At 44.1% G+C, this 18,934-nt stretch overlaps 1 long non-coding RNA gene across 2 annotated transcripts in view; it reads left to right on the forward strand.

Annotated features, from left to right (window-relative positions):
• The window catches only part of LOC102133084 (uncharacterized), a 53,035-nt gene extending 49,227 nt beyond the window's left edge, over nucleotides 1-3,808 (forward strand). The window contains exons 4-5 of one of the 2 annotated variants that reach the window (XR_012415479.1): nucleotides 397-502; nucleotides 2,069-2,182. This is a non-coding gene — a long non-coding RNA (uncharacterized lncRNA). Of the gene's footprint in view, nucleotides 1-396; nucleotides 503-2,068 lie in introns of both variants that reach the window. The other variant, XR_012415480.1, reaches the window with a different exon arrangement.
• The last annotated feature ends 15,126 nt before the right edge of the window (nucleotides 3,809-18,934 follow it).

An 18,934-nucleotide genomic window follows, 5' to 3' on the forward strand; every position in this document is an offset into this window, starting at 1 on the left:
AGCTACTTTCGAGGCTGAAGCAGGAGGATCTGTTTGAGCCCAGAAGACTGAGGCTGCAGTGAGCAGTAATCTTGCCACTGCACTCCAGCCTGGGCAACTGAGCAACACACTGTCTCAAAATATAAAAATAAAAACAAAATAAATTAAAATGTAAAGCCAAGGAAAGAATCTCATCTTCATGATCCTGAGGATATGGCCTTGTGTTTGACCCATTTTTAATGATGAAATTATGATCTCTTGTTCTTGACACATTAGAAGCACCAGACCCAAGAATGATCCCCTTGGTGAGAAAGTGGTAGGGGAATCTACTTGATGAGGTTGGGGGTCCCTAGGCCTTCATGCTGCCTGCTCCTGCCCTTCCCAGATCCACACACTTTTTTTTTTGTTTTGTTTTAGACGGAATCTCACTCTGTCACCCAAGCTGGAGTACAGTGGCACGATCTTGGCTCACTGCAACTTCTGCTACCTGAGTTCAAGTGATTCTCCTGCCTTGGCCTCCCAAGTAGGTGGGATTACAGTTGTGCACTATGACGCCTGGCTAATTTTTTGTTGTATTTTTAGTAGAGACAGGGTCTCGCCATGTTGACCAGGCTGGTCTCGAACTCCTGACCTCAGGTGATCTGCTCACCTCGGCCTCCCAAAGTGCTGGGATTACAGGCGTGAGCCCCCACACCCAGCCAGCTCCACACACTTTGTTTCACTCCTCAGAGACTTTACAGAGAGCTAACTCTAGTGATCCACTTTGAGGCTGCTGAGGTCAGGTAGTGTATGAGAGAGAGAGAAAAAAAAAAGGCAAAGAAAAAGAAAAGAACAAAGAAAGAGAGAGGAAGGAACAAAGGATGAAAGGAAGAGGAGGAGGGAGGGAGAGAGAATATAATTTTGATGGCAAATCAGGAAGCCGGTGTGGTATCCCATTAAAGTCCTGGTTTTGGCAAGTGATTCCTGAAAAAGAAAGAAGGGTACCTTCATATTTTCTAGCAAACAATGAGGCTGGAATTTCTCCTGATTCTTCTCTACTTCCAACCGTGGAGGGAGCACTAAACCAAAAAGAGGATTCGCTTGTATATGCCACCATTTCCTGCATCCCCTCCACCAGGCCTGGGAGACGCCATTAATCACACAACGCGTCCATCTGTGTGCCTGTCATTTGAGCTGCTCCCTACGGTCAGAAAAACAGACAACAGGCACATGCCAAACACTTGGCTGTGTGGGTCGTCAGTGATAACTGGTAGAGAAGTTACTTCTCTTTGCCTTCCTTTTAATCTTCACCAAATCCAATTTACTCTTAGAGAATGAGGCAACTATGTTTAGAGAAAATGGATCAAACCCAATTCCATTTGGCTTTCTTGCTGAACTGAAGACACTAGAGGTTTTAAACATCACTGAACAGTGTTGATGCAAGTGACACACACACACACACACACACACACACACACACACACACACACAAATCTGATGCAATTGGGGCTTTCTGAACAACCCATTTTTCTATCTAATCAGTTGAGGAATCCTTGGTTTTAAATACAGAATAAGTCATGACAAGAATCTTATTTAGTTGTGTTACACACAGTTTTGGATTGGAAACTTTCCGTTCTTCTTTTCTCCCCAGAGGAGGTTATATTCATGAACTCTGATCTACAAAGGGATTTCTGAAGCTATGGAATATTATTCTCAACATGAATTGTATTTGGGATATATGGAGCCCCCAAAGGCTTTGATACAATTTTGTTATTGGCTCAATGTAAAATTCTCAAAGAGCCAAAACTGATGGCTCTTTTCCAGGCAGAGAAAGCTTTCAGAGAAGTGCTGATTCTTCCTGCAGGGGCTGAAGGCTGTTGACTTGAGTGTGCCTTTGGGGTCCTTTAAGAAGAATCTTTAGATGGCACCAAAGTTTCTGTGCAAATGCAAATATAAAAAAGGTGTGATCCTATCTCTACAAGTAAATTAATCATATGAGGAAGTAAGCATTACACTTAAACTCTCTACATCCTCCTTCTGATTCTAAGACACGTTTTTGGATCAGCAAACCATGTACCTGGAGTTTTATTTCATGTAATTTATTTTTCAGGAACAGAAGTGGACTTGGGCTGTCCACCCCCACCACTCTTGCTGAGGTGTCTCACTACTACCCAGACGTGTGAATTCATGTGACAGCTGGTATGAGTTGTGGTCACAGAACAAATGAGGCTAAGCGGGCATGATTCTCAACTTTGGCTTCATTCATGCCATTTTCTACCAGTTAAGCCTCTAGAGTCAAACTTGAAGAACTATCAAGTGGAACTCTTGAAGAATGGACTTTCTTTCCACAGTGAATACTTCATTGATTTTCACTGGTTCCCTGAATAAAGCAGCAAGAAACTCACCACTTCTTTATTGAAGGCTCTGCTTCAGCCACTATGTCAAACGCGTTACACTCTTTAACGAAACTTAAATATGGTCTATAACCCTTTGGGTGGTGTTGTTTCTGTTTCATGGATGAAGATGAAGATATCGACACTTTGAGGTTACAAAACCATCACCATCATCAACAGAAACAACGGTGTTTTAACTCTGATTGAGAATTTACTCTGCTCCTAAAACATGGAAAGCATGTCACAAATCTTCACACAACTGGGTAAGCATGTCACAAATCTTCAAACAAGTTTGTAAACTAAGACTATTAACATTCCCATTTTACAGTTGAAGAAACTGAGGCCTAGAGAATTAAATGATGTGCCCAAGGTCACAGAATGCATCATACAGAGGTGGAGGAGGAGTTAGCTTCACTCCAAAGTCTTTGATCTTCATCGTTAAAATTTCTGGCCGTGTAGTAGAGTAGAAATGAACTGAAAACTGATGTCAGGTTTACACAAATTATTTTATTAAGAAAAGAGGCCAAATGTGGTGGTTCATGCCTATAATCCCAGCACTTTGGGAGGCTGAAGTGGGTGGATCATTTGAGGTTAATAGTTCAAGACCAGCCTAGCCAATGTGCTGAAACCTCGTTTCTACTGAAAATACAAAAATTACCCAGGTGTGTTAGTGCGCACCTGTAATCCCAGTTACTCGGGAGGCTGAGGCAGGAGAACTGCTTGAACCCGGGAGGCGGAGGTTGCAGTGAGCCGAGATAGTGCCACTGCACTCCATCCTCAGTGACGAGCAAAAACTCCAGCTCAAAAAAAAAAAAAAATAAATAAATAAAAAAAAGAAGAGAAGAAAAATGTTAGGACAAAGGAGAAGAACTATAAAATCTTATGACTGGAAGTTTATCAATCATAAGTATTGAAAAATTAAACATTCCTAATAACTACAGATATCCATAAAATGTTGCCCAAAATTAAGGGCAACTTTCTTCAGTGTCAACAATACTGACAGCAGTAGTTTCATAGTCATGGAGATTTTTGTTATTATTGTTAACATTTTCCAAAATTTAACACAACTTTAATACATGTGAAAGTAGAACTTAGACAATAAAAGATATCAGATCTTGGGGTATTACAATGACTTCTTTTTTAAAAGAGTATTATCATATATTGCTTTAGAATAACACTCAGGAAGCCAAAACCATTAGCATGAATGATAACTTGAGATTGTAAGGATTATGTGTAAATGTGAAAGAAGAGATAACTACGTTTATATATCTAATGGTCACCCTTAGGTATTATGTGATAACATGCGGCCTTAACCACTGAGGACAAGAGGGCCATTTCCTTCTTTGGATTAGGCATTCCCAGGTGTGATTCTTACAGTTACCTCTTCTTCCTATTCAGTATTTAAGCACTTTTAGTTCATCTGAGGGAATGAAAATAAAGATACTTTCTTCAAGAAAGATGAATGAAAATATTGCTGATTTAACCAAGTGCAAAAAATCTCATTTAGTTTTATTTGTTGAGATTGTTATGAGCATCCGAAGGGAAACTAAGTGCCTTTCACAAACTTTTATTCGTGCACGTAGATCACAATGTGGATAAGCAAAAGTTGGGCTCCCAGAGAGGTGCAATTGCATATGGCGCCACTCAGAACCAAGGGGTTTCAGCCTCTTTATGTTTTACGGACCTGTATCAATCTTTCCATTTCCAACGTTTCCCCTTTTCCCTCCTCCCCACTGCCAGCACTCACACGTGTGCAGAGTCATCACAGGAGGGAGGGAAGTTTATTCTCCATAAACAATTTGCTCCTTGGCCACTCTGAATCTGCCAACCAGGTTGCCAATTCTGATGTAGACACCTGTCCATTTGGAACAAGAATGAAAACAGCCACTCATTTTCTAGAAACCATCAAACACCCTGTCAGCGAACAACAGCTCTCCGTTCACTGCAATCTGGGCAAGACATGAATGGGTCACATGGATAGACAATTACTGATCCTCCAAGTCATTCAGCTTTCTTCAAATTGATGAAAGTTTCTGATCCCTTCCCTACAATGTAGTCTTAGAAAGGGTATCTTTTAATGACAGTGATAATAAGCTGCTAAAACTTTATTTCTTTTTGTTATGCAAGTGGGTTCTTAAAACAATACTATCAAGAACCTGCTAATGAGAGTACACGGCCAATCCATATTTTAAGATGGCTTCCCAAATAACATTTTCCTTGTTGTAATAACAACAAAAATGATTTCCAACCACATCACTACCAGATACTGCAAAATTTTTCATACTTTCAAATAGAAGCCAGTATACTTTCCTCTCTCCTCCCCTGTGCGCATGTGTGTGCTTGTGGGGTGTGTGTGTGTGTGTGTGTGTGTGTGTGTGTGTGTGTGTGTGTGTGTTGCAGGGCTCTTTGGCCCTTCACCTTGTTCCTTGTTTAATAAGATACTGCCCTGGTCCCTCTAAGTCTGACATCTTCATGAATCTTGGGCAAAACATATTTTAGGTCAGTGCCACCTATTACTTTCAGGTGAAATGAATTGTTGCCATTGAAGCAAACTTTCTGAGAAGCCTGAGTCCTGTGTTTAGGAGCTCCTGTCTGGGGAAGACTGGGAACTAATGTGGATTTAATGTTGTTATGAGCCAGGCGGCTGAACTGAGTAACAATACAAGTCTGTTGGACATGTCTTCTGGGTTGTCACGTTCAATTTGCACATGACCTCCTGGCCAAAAAATGGGAAAGAAATGGTAGAATGTGGGACTGAAAGCTCATATTATTGCTTTGACAGCTTCACTCATCTAGAAGTAATGCAAAATGCAATTTATATTTATACACTCTGACCTCCTGTGCAGAGAGGGAAAGTATCTAATGATGGGCCGAGGTAGTAAAGGAAGAAACAGATCTCAGTACAGCTGGAATTTGTCTACATTTTTGCTTTTCAACCATTCAATTACAGTCAAAAGATAAATGAAACACAGACAGTACAGTGGTGAGGTAGTGACACAATTATTTTATAGTGACTGGGTTCTGGCTTTGAGTCTTGGCAAAGGTGGCTGCATCACGCCTTATTTCACTGGAGACAGATAATCTGCCTGCTCCCACCGGACAAAGGCCCCTCTGCTTGTAGGTGCGTCATTATGCCCATCAGAGAGGAAAAAAGACACCAGCGAGTCAGTGACACTCTGGATCTGCATTTAGAAATTCTTGAGAGAGGCTGACACGTTAATCCTATTAACCAAGATAAATCAAGTCAGGCCTGGTGGTAACTGGGGCATTATTCACTTTCGAGTGGAAATAGGCAGTGGGCAAAAAGCACCATTTTCTTTTGTGCATCAGGAAATTTACTGGTTTTTACATGTCCCTAAATAGCTTCTCTTTGAATAGAACCTATAAGCCAATGGGAGAGAATGGATCCTCAAATATATCCTGAGTAATTCTGACCAGTATTTTAAAAGAATACCGTTTTCAGTAACTGCAGCTTCATAGTTTCTCCAAAAGTAGGTCTCACAGGGGAAGGGGATTCTGGCTTTTTCCAGAGATTAAAGAGGACAGAAATAATCATCTTTATAAAGTCAGTAGCACCTGCACAACTGATGATGAAATACCACTTTAAGATGTTCATAATAAGAGCCCAGCTTGAGACCCAGAGATCAACCTTGAGAAATAAAATAAAAAGAGAAATGAGAGATCATAATAAACGATGAAGTATATAAAGTATTTCTAAACTGATTGCTCCAACACAAATGCATTTTTTTTCTATATTCTTTCTAATTTTTTCTTCTTTGGCGGATACAAAAACCTCTTCTGCCTATTTTTCCAGATATTAAACTTCTCCTTACTATATCTCACCATTGTCTGCAGATGCAGAAGACAGAAATGTTTTTTCTTTTTAACTGAGCAGAATTGACTTCTTTGTGGAGGAATGTGAAATAACCACAACTCTCAAATCGAATCTTTCTATGTTCCCTCTCTTATCACAGTTCATGACACAAAATTCCCACCGCCCCCAATTCCCACTCTACCCCTCAATGGAAGTCATCTGCGGAATTCAGCTGGCCAATTTCTCCAGGTTTCCTTTAGAGAATAGAATGTGTTTTGGATTTTGAAAGTATTGTTTCTTAAGGTTTTCTAGCTTCCCAGCGCAGAAAGAAATTTGCAGAAAGTGTGTGAATTGGGTAAGAGGCCTGGGCAAGGAGGTGTGAGAGGCAGGCGGTCTGAATTGGGGGCACTGGGTGGAAACTGTGAGCATCTCTCTTGGGGCGAGATGCCCTGAGAAGCGAGGGTGGCCGGCCATGTAGCCAGGTCAGGGTAGGCTGTTTCCGTTTCAATGGCTGACTGAATGAGAACAATCTCCTAGCCTCTCTCCTCGTTTTGGAACCCCCCAAGAGGAGTTCCCGGGTTGGATGTGAGGCCTTAAGGGTCAGGGAGGAGACACTCTGACACTATCTCCATCAGAGGCTGCCCCACTTCCTTCTTTATTCTTATTTTTATTTATTTTTTTGAGACGGAGTCATGCTGTGTCACCCAGGCTGGAGTGCAATTGTGCCACCTCAGCTCATTGCAACCTCCACCTCTCCGGTTCAAGAGATTCTCCTGCCTCAGCCTCCCAAGTAGCTGGGATTACAGGCGCACGCAACCGCGCCCAGCTAATTTTTGTATTTTTAGTAAAGACAGGGTTTCGCCATGTTGGTCAGGTTGGTCTCGAACTCCTGACCTCAGGTGATCCACTTGCCCCGGCCTCCCAAAGTGCTGGGATAACAGGCGTGAGCCACCGCGCCCGCCCCCACCGCCTTCTTTAAATAAACTAAGGACAAAATAAAGCAGTAGGAAGGCAGCTGCCCGGGTTCAGCGTTGGTTTCCCTCTCCAAGTTGCCTGCCTCTTTATTCCTACCCACGTCCTACCCGCCTACTCCCAAATATCGGGTGACATCAAAGCCATGGCTTCTCTGTCACAAACTGTTGAAGACAAATGAAAAAAGCCTGGGAGACTCGCAGGCTCCCACTGGAGACCTTAGTGTATTCTAAGGCGACTTCTCTGCAGGTGGTCAGGTAAGAAGAAAGTGGGGGTGGGGAACTTCTAAATGGGGAACGGTAGCGAGAGAGGGGTGTTGGTCAGGAGGAGACCAAGCCAGACTTCCAGCTCAGGGGCACTTGGCCGTGCTGAGGACCGCGCACCTGGGCTACGCGGTCCACGGGACATCCTGAGCTCGGGACACCCTGAGCTCGGGATCCCTTTGCAAGGGTGGGGGAGAGATACTGAACCCCGCATTTGCGCACTCCCCAACCCGGGCCATCTGATTAGAGAGTCACCTGAGTTAGCCCTTCACCTGCACACGTGGGACAGAAAAACTCCAACAAATACTGATGTTTCAATTCCAGGTTTATGAAAATAATAACAGGATGGGTTTGGCTAATTAGGAAAATGGTTTGAACCAGTTACATCACTAGCCCAGTGAAAAGCTGCCGGGAGGCTGGCTTACGTGACCTTGGTATCAGTCTTCTATTTCACTTATCCCCTGTGTTGCTCTCGGTCAGGCCCCCTCCAATTAAAAAAGAAGAAGAAGAAAAAAAGGAAAAGTGCAAATAGGCGCCTCTCGTTTTGAGGAACGCGCCTGAGCAGCACGTGTGTATGCAGCCCCAGAGGCCCAGAACTTTCTCCCGCAACCGTGCCCGGACCGCTGTAATCCCCGCGGAGCAGAGCCGGGGAGCTGGGGACGGGGTAGTCTTTAGGGTGGCGGCTTCCCCCGACCCCGGACCCAGGAGCCTGCTGCCGGCACTGGGCGCGATCTCCACGGCCGGTCCCGCAGGAGTTAAACCCCGAGGCAGACAAAAGGGAGGCCGCCGCGGCTCCTTTTCCCGGCTGTCAGTTGAAAATAGAACCGCTGCCCTCTGGACTTTAACTCCCGACGGAAAAGGCATTTTATTATAGGTTATGACAAGTTGCAGAGAGACACGGAGAACTCAATAAGAAGGAGCGGCGAGCGGAATCAAAAATGCTCGAGATATTTGGAAGACAGAGCGAAGATGGCTTCAAATGATAGGTGTTAGCAGGACTAGAGATAGGATCTGCGGGATCGGCTGGGTGGGAGCTGCACCGCATGGCGCCGGGTCGGGCAGGGAGCCCGGCCTGGGGAGGCTGGGGGTGCCCCCTCCGCGCCGCCCACCAGCCCCGCGCGGCCCGGAGCCGACCCCGCCTCCTCTTCCGAACGTCCTCAGTCAGGACAGCGGCAGATCGCCCCGGAAAATCAGCGCCAACTCCCTCTGCTCAAATTTGCTACTTTGTATTTTAGTTCCAGGCAGGAAGTCTACACTGCGCTCCCTCACAGGTTCCGGGTCTTTCCGGATCAATATGAGAATGGGATTGCATGTACTCTAGGTCTTGCCTCCTACGCTCTTCCACTAGAGGATTTTTTTTTTTTAATTTTATTTTTTACTAGTTTTGGTTTTTGTCCGAGTGTCCCTCCTCTCATCTAAAAAGTGAAATCCCGCCAAAGACTTTTATTTTCTGCCTTGTGGATTTCTGCTAAGTCAGTGCAATAGTCAGTTTTCCGCCCAGGGTCCCTCTGACCCAGCTGATCTGCAGGGTAGGGAACGCATCCTCCTCCCCCGCAGCTTTTCAAATGCTTCATCGGCAGTGGAAAACAGTTCTGTCTGCGTGAGTGCCCAGACCTGCAGAGCCTTGCCCTGTCCTGAACTCAAGAGAGGTGGAGAACCCCCAAAAGAACACAGAGCAGCATCCCAACTGGCAGCGGGGCTTGCAGGATCGGGGTGGCCTGAGAATAGCAATTTAGTGAGGGGAGGGAGGGCAATTATCCGGAGAAATGCAGGAGGAAGGGGGTGGGGAAGCAACCTTGTATTGCCAAAGGGGTGATACCTGTATCCCAATTCCCTTCCATCGCCCTAATCTAGAGAAAACGTGGTTAGTAGTTTCACAAGCAAACCTCCTTACAAAGTTCGTTTTCTTGAAGGATTTGAGCTCAATCAAAGCCAGAAACTAGAAAGTTTCTACCAGTTACATAGCACGTTAGGGCAAAGTGTTTGAAAATAAACTACATATTCTCCTCTTTTCTCCCCACCTTAAAAAAATCTATGTAAATAAAATGTGAACAACCTTGTCTAACGCTACCATTGAAGAGGGAGAGAGTAGATACATTGCAAATACATAGCTAGTGTCCATCAGGAATTCGCTGAAGGAGGATTGGGTGCTGCCCGAGTTTGAAAAATTGCTCAAGCACTTGCCTGCTGGTTTAATCGGTTTAAAGGTAACAATCAGGAAAAGTTTTAAATAGCTGTTTCAAATAGGCTGTTTCTTGGAGTGGTGATCTTGGACACACTTTACCCCCTCCCCCTACTGTGCTACAGACCAGCACCACTACAAATTTGTTTTCCCAACCCTGACCCAATCTTTTACTATAAATTTCTTTCAGAACTATTTATTCTCCTCCTGTCAAAGTGTGCCTGATTTTTATAAACCTTAACTATTTGCTCTCCCTCTGGAACTCTCCATTACACCTTCCCCCAACAACTTATATCAGACATATAAACAGAGACCTCCATCTCGAATTTGTGACACAAGTTGGAGAAAGTTCATATTAAAACAACTGAGCCCGAAAAGCAAGCCCTTATCATCCTGAGCAGAGCAACTGCTGCAAAAACTTAGGTTAAATTTAAAAGCCATGAAGCTAAGTGAGTGGAAAAGTCCCCCAGAAAAAAAAGATAAAAGAGATTTTATAGCATTGTAGTCACAGAACGAATGGAATGAGAGATACTATTTATTTTTCTGTCATGATGTGCCACTAGTGATAATTATACTTGAAGATAAAACTATATTTCCCAAACGACTGATTTGTGTTATTTTGTTTTAACATTCTTCAGAACTAAAGAAAAAGGGGGAGGAGGAAGGAAAATAGTTGTTCTTCAAATGTCTATCCATGGGCCACTAATCAGGAAACAAGTTTCCAAAACTATAGGATTTTTTTTTCATTAAATAAGTAACACATGGAAAGTTTTAATTCTCACGATAGAACACCTTCATCTAATATTTTGCTCTTGAAGAGATGGGGAGAGAGAAATTGTAAACGAAATCACCTCCCTGGCTTGATCTATGTAAATTGGGATCCTTAAAATTCTGATGGGACAACCTGAGCAATAGTGAAATGCAAACTGGATGGAGCAAAATGCTTCTTTCTACATTTGGGCAAAATCTGAACAGGTAAGACTCAGTCTTTATTTCTCCTTGTCTTCTGTCTTCCTTTCTGGAATCTGATTATATATCAATTCATACTCCAAAATGGAGCTCAAATATGCTTAAAACTTCCTTGGTTTCACATGTTCTTGTCTTGTCTGTGCATACCGTGTCTCTCCCCCTCCCTGGAAACAGCAAATTGTTGAAAGTAAAAAAAAAAACAACAAACAAAACAAAACTCCAACAAACCAAAAAAAACAAAAAAAACAAAAAAAAAAAAAACAAAAAAACAAACACCCACACATCTCAAACTTTCCCCCACACCCTTGCAAAAAGAAAGAGAATAGAGAGATTTAAGTCAAAGGCATGTGAAACTGTCACCAGCAATGCTGGAAAAAAAGAAAAAAAAGCAGTTGTAAAAAGAAGAAAGGTCATCTATAAGAAAGTAAAAATAAGAGCCATTGTCTGTAGGTGAAGTTGCCCTAGCAACTTCCGTATGTGGCAAAAAAAAAAAAAAAAAAAAAAAAAAAAAAAAGAACAGAATTGTCACTTGATAAATGTATAAGAATGAAGATACTGGTAAGGAGGAAAGAGTAAGGTGGGGTGCTTGAAAATAGGAAAAGTTCCCAGGAATATTTTTTGCACTCCCATCTTTGCAAATCTTCCTGGCAACTTGGAGAAGTGCCAGAACGCAAGGTGAGGCAGAGGGGACCAGGCACTCTAAGGAAGGTTTGGGCTGTTTTCGCCCCTTTGTAAGGAGAGTGGGGGCATCTCTTTTTACAGTTTTCCTCCCTTCTGAGGCTTGGAATAATAAACTCAAGTGGCCGCCCATCAGCCCCTGTCCATCTTCTTTAGCAAACTTGACATAGTGGAAGAAATATGACACGTGAATTATTAAAGAGGAGCTAGTTGACTTTTAACCCTGGTTGCTTTTCTCAGACCCCATTACCTGCAAATTTATCTGGCAACACACTGCAAGAATTACAGGGCATGCAGGGTAGGAAGAAGACAGCAGAAAGCAAAGTGAGGGCTTTGTGAAAATATCAGGGAAAGGCAGGATGCTTTACCTTACCATTTGCACTACTCAAGGGGATGAGTAATACGTTACAGAAAACAAACCATTCCTCTAAAGGAGGTTGGTTTCTCTGTCCAGGAAGAAAGCAGAGACGGAATTCAAAGGACATTCAACACCACTCCTACATCTCTCTGATTCTCACTTCCTTTAGGCAGAACCTCTCAGTGTCTTAATTTTTAAAAAATCTTTAAGTTGATTTAAATTAATTCTTAACTTTATGAACAATGGCAATATAATAAGCTCTTCTCCTCTTCCTCCCCTTCCTTTTCAATACAATTCTTGTTTTCACTCAGTTGCAAACACTTCTCAAAAGGGGAAAAACCCCATAAAGACAGCACCCAGACCCTTTCTAAGTTAGACTCTTCCAAAACTTTAGAAAACACACAGAGACTACTTAATTTGGGCCATTGGTAAGATTATGAAAATCAGCAATAATCATCCAGGCATTCAGACAAACATTTGTGCTAATTAACCAGCCATTATCCTGTGGGGTTGAGTAACTGGGCAGATGTTTTCAGAATAAAATAGGAAGAAAGGTATTGAACCCTTAGGGATTTTTTTCTTTAAAATGAACAAGAGAAGAAGTGCAGTAAAAGAAAAAAAAACCAAAAAACTATTATTATTACTTAGTCATTTGGGCATAGATTTGTATATCCTGTTGCCAAGGTGAAGGTAATAATTGAATCTATCCAAAATCTGAGTGATGGAGTAGTCAGAAATGACTCCATCTGACAGAAGAGCCAGGAGGCAAGTGATGGATACTATTGTCCAAACGTGACCCTCCATTAACACCACCTATCAGCATCTGGATCCTGTCACTGTTTCCCATCCCAGAGCCAAGAGGACTGCCTGGCATATTCCAAGTGTGCTTCCAGGGGCTTCCATGCTGCGCTCAACCCTGTGTCAACTAAATGGGTGGGGAGCCTGACCTAAACCCTGCTCTCTCTATCTCCACTCTCCTTATTACCCCTCTCCAGGCCCATTGTTTGGTAGGTGCTGGCAATTTGCTCCTTATCGCGCCTGTGTTTACGATAGCTTTTTATTAATAACAAAGAGAGAAATTGTATTAATATTAATTAACACAATAAAATGAAACTGTTTTGGGAATCCACCAAATGAATAATCTCATCGTCTAATTGGAGCTGGAGAGAAAAGGGAGGAGGAGGGGAAGAAAGGGGAGGGGGAAGGGGGAGATACAGATGACCTACTGGGTGACAGGCACAGGTTGGAAGGGTGACATTTTATTGTAAGCCTCCCAATGAAAGGAAGAAAAGGAAGGGACCAGTCAATTTAATGCAGAGACCAAGAGTGCAAGAGTGTTGCTAAGAGACAGAGATGCTGGTAAAGTTCTATCAGAAGCACTACTCTGACCTTATGCAAATAGAGGCGGCCAACTCTTTGTGGAACGGCTGAAAATTCCACCCCCTGTGTCACCAATACCTGGCATCGAGCCTTTTATTCAAATGCTCTCTAAAAACACACACAGAGGATGTGACAAAGCATGACACATTTAGGGGCTTTAACGAAAAAAAAAAACTGCAAAGAAAATGGAGGGGGTGATGATAATAATAATAGTAATATTTTTTAAAACTCGGAAAAAAATCAACACCAGATCTTCCTATAGAAATGTCACCCATCTTTACTTTCTGGCACTGTCATTTTCCTTTAGCAGGAAAGTAACCTAAAGATTCAGAAATTGCCCTCTCAATGCGGAAATAGAAGCTTATTAAGACACCACAATGGCGCTCAAAGTACTGTCATTAATTTACGCCCTGAGGAGTGTGAGGAGGGGATGGTGTGAGGGTGGGTGGGCAGGCCATGTGAAAGCTTGGTGCAGACTAGAGAAATTACAGCATATCCTACCCCCAAACAACATGCATGTGCTGTCCTTCTATTTTATCTACCCACTCTAGGGCAAGGTTACCTGCAAAAAGCCAGAGGCATGGGAACTAGTTGGCTCTCTGAGGAAGTTGAACGTCCTTACAGGTAAAGTGGGAAGGCCCAACGCATCTCAGAGAGCCAGTGGCAATCGGGCACCTGCTGTGGTATGGCTCTAGGCTGGCTTCCAACTGGACTAGGAGGTGGGCATGCCCATGGACGTGCCTGCCAGCTCTTGCAGAGGAGGGTGGTGCCTGGCTGCCCCTCTGTGCCACAAACTGCACTTGGAGCTGGAAGTTGCCATGCGCCTGACCTTGTGGCTTCACCGTACAGTCCTTGAAAGGACGGAGAGAGAAATTTAACTCCACCTCGGTTTTGCCAACCTCCGGGCCTCTTTAGGCAGCAAAGTTTTGGGCTTGGGCTTTGTGAACAAACACTTCTGAGTGTCCAGGCCACATTCTCTCTCTCTTTCTCGGTTCTTCCTCCCCTTTTCAGTCCAAGTTAGCGTTAGTCCCTCCGCAGGACTGCACATCACACGGAAAACCCTACCCCTGAAACACCACCTGATCTTAGGGTGCCAGTCCTGAAAAGTTGAACACCACAGAGGGAGAAATAGGTGATTCACAGTTCTTGGCAGAATTGGTTCCCTGAGGTCACCTTCAGGACTGGAGCTTTGGGAACTTCTGAGGACCAAGGCTGGAGGTGAGTGGAGGGATGGAAGGAGAGGGATGCCCAGAGAAGAGGGCAGGCACTTTACCACTGCCACGCATCTGTCCCAGCAGCCCTCCAGCCTCCACTGCAGCCAGATCCCAACACAACCTGTACACTTCTGCTTGTTCACTAGCGAAGTGGAAAAACAGAAACATCTATACCTACGGGCAAAGCGTCTCACACACACAGAACTTCGCAGACTCCATTTAGTCAGCCTGCTTTGTACACACTTAATTTCCTCACTTGTTTTTGATTTCATTATTGATAAAATACATCTTTTTGGTAATAGTTTCACATCTTCATGGTAATAGTTGCAAATGAATACGTTCAGCGGCTGGGGGGAGTTTTGAGTGTTCAGTGGTGGGTAACTTCCCAGGGCAACTTCTCCCTAGGACCCTCCCCCGCCCCTCTTAATGGTGGGACTTTTCATAATGTGCACAATAGTATTAAAATTTCATATTAGCAGTGTGTATGGTGAACTTTGTAATGGGAAATTCAATAGCTGCTGTAAATATTAATGGAATATGAAATGAAGCCACAGCCTCGACCAGCCCTGACAGTAAAACGGAGTGAGCATGTGGCGGCCCCGGGGCAAGAGAGGCCTTTCCTCTTGTCGCTCTCGCTTTATTACATTAGCGCGGGCTTCCCCGCGCCGGCGTGGGCTCAGAAGCCGAGGCGCCGGGTCACCCATGACAAATGTCCCCGTGTCTCGCCAACAGGCCCCGCCTGGCCCTGCCACTCCATCTGCCCAACAGGCCCCCGGAGAGTGCTTGCGGGTGTCAGTTTCAGGTAAAGAGCTCTTGAAAGCGCAAAGTCTCCAAAAAGGTTACAAGGGTTCCAGCACCTCGCCAAGTCACCGAAGCCTGGGCCGCCGCTGCAGCAGGACGGGTTTGTACCCGCGGGGAGGGGACCACCCCAAGCGCGTGTGTTAACGAACCCCAAGCGAATTTCGGGGCTTGAAAACGCTACCATGGCAGCCAGATTACTACCTCCCACTCTCACCACCATCCCTCCCCGCCCCTTGCCCGACCCACGGGCCTCAGATTTGGTCATAGGGATGGGTAGGGCGCCTGGGAGGTGCCAAGGGGGCGGATCAGGCCGGGATTTGGCGCCAGGTACCCCCACCCGCCCGCGTCCCGGGGTCGCCAGCTGACTCCATGTGAGCCCACTTGGCACCGGCCGCCCAGGGGAGCCTGCGACGCCAGGGGCTCCAGTTTGCAGTGATCGGCCGACTCTCGAACCCTAAACCCCGGGGCCCAACTCTGCCCCGGCGTGGATCTTCGGGAAACTGGAGGGGAGGCTCGTGGAGACCTGGAAGGAGCTGCGCTGACTGGGGCAGGGAACGCCCAGATTGGATCAGTTCCGAGCTCCTGTCGCCCCCGAGGAGGGCACGACGCGCTGACAAACGTGGCCGTCAACACCTCGAGCTGCCCCGGCGAGTTATTTCAACAGGCTAGGAAAGAGCGTACTATTTGAGTGGCAGGCGACGCCTTTCCCCACTCCCAGTGTTGATGTTGTACCGACGGCACTTAGGAGAGCTTAGTTTTAGATGGGGCATTAATCTTCACTTGTTAAGAGATAGTCTGTCAGCGTTTACCAGGCTCTTCCACTCTCGACGTGCAACGCCCTCCCCCAGCGCGCGGCCACCCCCAATCTGGTCCTCACAAAGACGCGCGGAGCCGCACTGCAGAGGAGAGGAGCCTGGGGTTAAACTGGGGCAAGGCGAGCGAGCTGCAGACGCCAGGCGCGAGTGGAAGGTTAAAGTCAAAATCGACTGGAGTCAGAGCTCAGCCTGGGCCGGCACTCAAGATGGCCCTGGCACCAACGCCTTTCATTTTTGCCTGTTCGCAAGTGGGGAAAGTGGAGTCCTTAATCATAGCGAGGAGCTTTTCTTAAGCCACAAAGCACACAGGCGCAAACATCCTCGCTGCTAACTCAGGGCAATTGTCTTCCTATTTTCTTGTTATTGACCCCCAAGTTTCACTGGTGGGAAGTCATCGAAGATCCCCCTTTTACCACCAGCTCTACGGGGTTGCATTTTCTCTTAAGCTCCCTGGGAGGTTCCTCCCTTTTAAATTATTTCCTGCCCAGGTATTTTCCCCCCAATTAATCCAGAATAGTTTTCTCATCTGCTCCAGATGCACGCAAACTGCAGATCTGAAATGAACTGAACTAATAGCGGAATTGAAATGCACCAGGGGTTTCACTGCAGGAATTGTTCCAACAAGGTACCCACGGGTTTCAAGATCCGTTGAAATGCTTCAGGTGTGGTTTGCATTCTCACCGACCCTCTGGCCAGTTCCCTCGCCCCCAACCGCCCGTTATTTGTTCCCCCTACCTACTTCAATAGTTGCGCCTCACCCTTCCTGGTGCCATTAAATCAGCATCACGCACCCCCGCCAGTTTTGCAACTTCTTGCCCTTTAAAAGAGTTACACTTTCTAAGAAGACTTAAAAAAAAGGACAAGAAATGGATATGGGTTTTGTAAGTGTTAAATAACTTTCTCAGCGTGTATTAAAGGAAGATTGTGTTTTATCAACAGCTGATTGATGCAGCCGTGTGATCCTGTCGGTTTGTCTATGGTATCATATTTATTTAACCTGCTGGGGGACTGTGTTCAGGGGCAGCCTGTTCACGCTGACAAGAGCATGCACATTACACACTACCCCAGGTATTTTGATTGATTGTTCCCACCCCAAAGCCTTTGGTTCATAATTTAGCACAGCGGGTTCTGCATCACAGACTAGGTTAAAAAAAAAAAAAAAAATCCTGTAAGAGATTTCAATGAACAACTACTGCCAAGAAACCTTTCTCCACCTGCAACCCCCAAATATTTTAAATGCCCCTGCAGATAGTTCAGTTTGTATAATTAATAATTACAGGGCACACAACCTTTATTTACCCTAGTTTCCTGAAATGTGATCAGATTATTCGTTTTAAATCTACGGCTGGAGCAACATTTCCTTAAGTGTGTGTGTAGGGGGGTGGCACGGGGGTGGAGTGGTGGTGGGGATAATATCAAATAGTGTGGGCTTCTCTTTCTTCTCTTTCACTCTCTGTCTTTCAATAGCAGGCTTGGGGTGTGGAAGCAGTAGAAAGGCTGACAAAATGATTCTTTTTTACAGACTCTCTCCTGAAGTTGCTTTGGGATTTAGTTTATAAAGTCCTTTGGCAGCAAACTGGATTTATACTACCCCTACACACTCTGAACCCCATGGATTAGGAAATTTTTTTTTTCCAGGTGACAATCTGTTCAGTGTGTAAAATAAACTTTCATAATATTTGTGTCTTTTCAAATAAATAATCCCAATGGCCTGGGCATATCCTAGCAGTTCTGAAAGTTGTGACCTGAAATTAGCATGACTTAGTGCAGAAACAATGAATATTACTTCCTGTGAGATTTCTAAAAGGTGGGAGCCATCGCCTTGACAGTTTTCTTTCTTTTTTCTTTTTTTTGTTAACACCAACAGAGCACATGTTTATGTACCAACTAATGTGTGTTTTAAAAATTTTTTGCTATGATAAAATTGGGACTCATTTTTCTTTGCATCATCTTGGATTACTATTATTCTGGCTAGCAATATTTTTTTTTCTATGAGTGCAAAAGTGAAATCTGAGGCCTGTGCTGATTTCCAGTGACAGAGATGCTATTTATTGTGCTTGGTGTTTTTACGTTTGTTTTTTAGAGACTCTTGAAGTCTTAAAAGGCCATCTTAGCACCGGTATGTGTCTCTTTGCCCATTAGAGTCTATTTTGTCATTCTAGGTCAGATGGTAAAGACATTACCAAGGTGGTTAATTGCATGTGTGTATAATGTTGCACTGGAGGGTGGAGATTCACAGCATTTAAAAAAAGATGTTAAGTACATAATTGCTCCCCAAATAATCCAACACATCTAAAACAGCCTTTTTTTTTTTTTTTTTTTTTTTTGTCTTCAGCCTTTAGGTTAATACTGGGAGACGATGGCAACATTGATCGTTAAAACTTCTTCATTCTCGAATGTGATTATTCACCAAAGCATACCTTTTGACTTGATTGTGTACCTGAAAATGATGATAAAGACATCAACCAAATGTGATGTACACTTCTCATTCCAATTAATATCTTCTTTTATCAAATGTCCCTTATTTGTGCTGGCACTGAAGCCTTTCTTATTGTCTCCTGTTTAGGGGAGGTTTGGGAAATTCTGATGGTATGCCTTCTTTACTGATAATATCATGTACAGCAACTCTTTTTATCCCTAGATGTTGCTATTTATCCTTAGATGATGTTCAATGACAAAGCCCAAAATACTTCAAAACTCTGAAAGATGTACTTTTCTGCTGAGAAACCAGCCATTAATCAAAAGCAAGTACAGGAACAATATTCAGAGAGAAAGAGAAAGGGTAGGTTGCCAAGGATAATATTTACCCTTAACTCAATGGCAGCTAGGGGTACTAAGGCAGACCAAGCAAGATGTGAAAGAAAGGCCAATTTGTGATGTACAAAATCTACACATTTTAATCACAGAAGTTTTGAGGTACCACACGAATCTATTTGTAATCATTTTCCAGAAAAATTAGAAATCATTGGTTTGCATTGAAAATCAATCTTTGAAAGCCATCAACTATAAGATTTATTTAATAGAATATTATGTATATTACCCATAATAAAGCACAAAATAATTTCATATGTTGTCTTCTGGAGAGTCAAATTAATTTAGTGGGGCTCTACTTATTTTCAAGGAAACACTTTGACCAT

This window comes from Macaca fascicularis, chromosome 7 (genome assembly GCF_037993035.2).
Source record: "Macaca fascicularis isolate 582-1 chromosome 7, T2T-MFA8v1.1".
NCBI classification, from domain to species: Eukaryota; Metazoa; Chordata; class Mammalia; order Primates; family Cercopithecidae; genus Macaca; species Macaca fascicularis.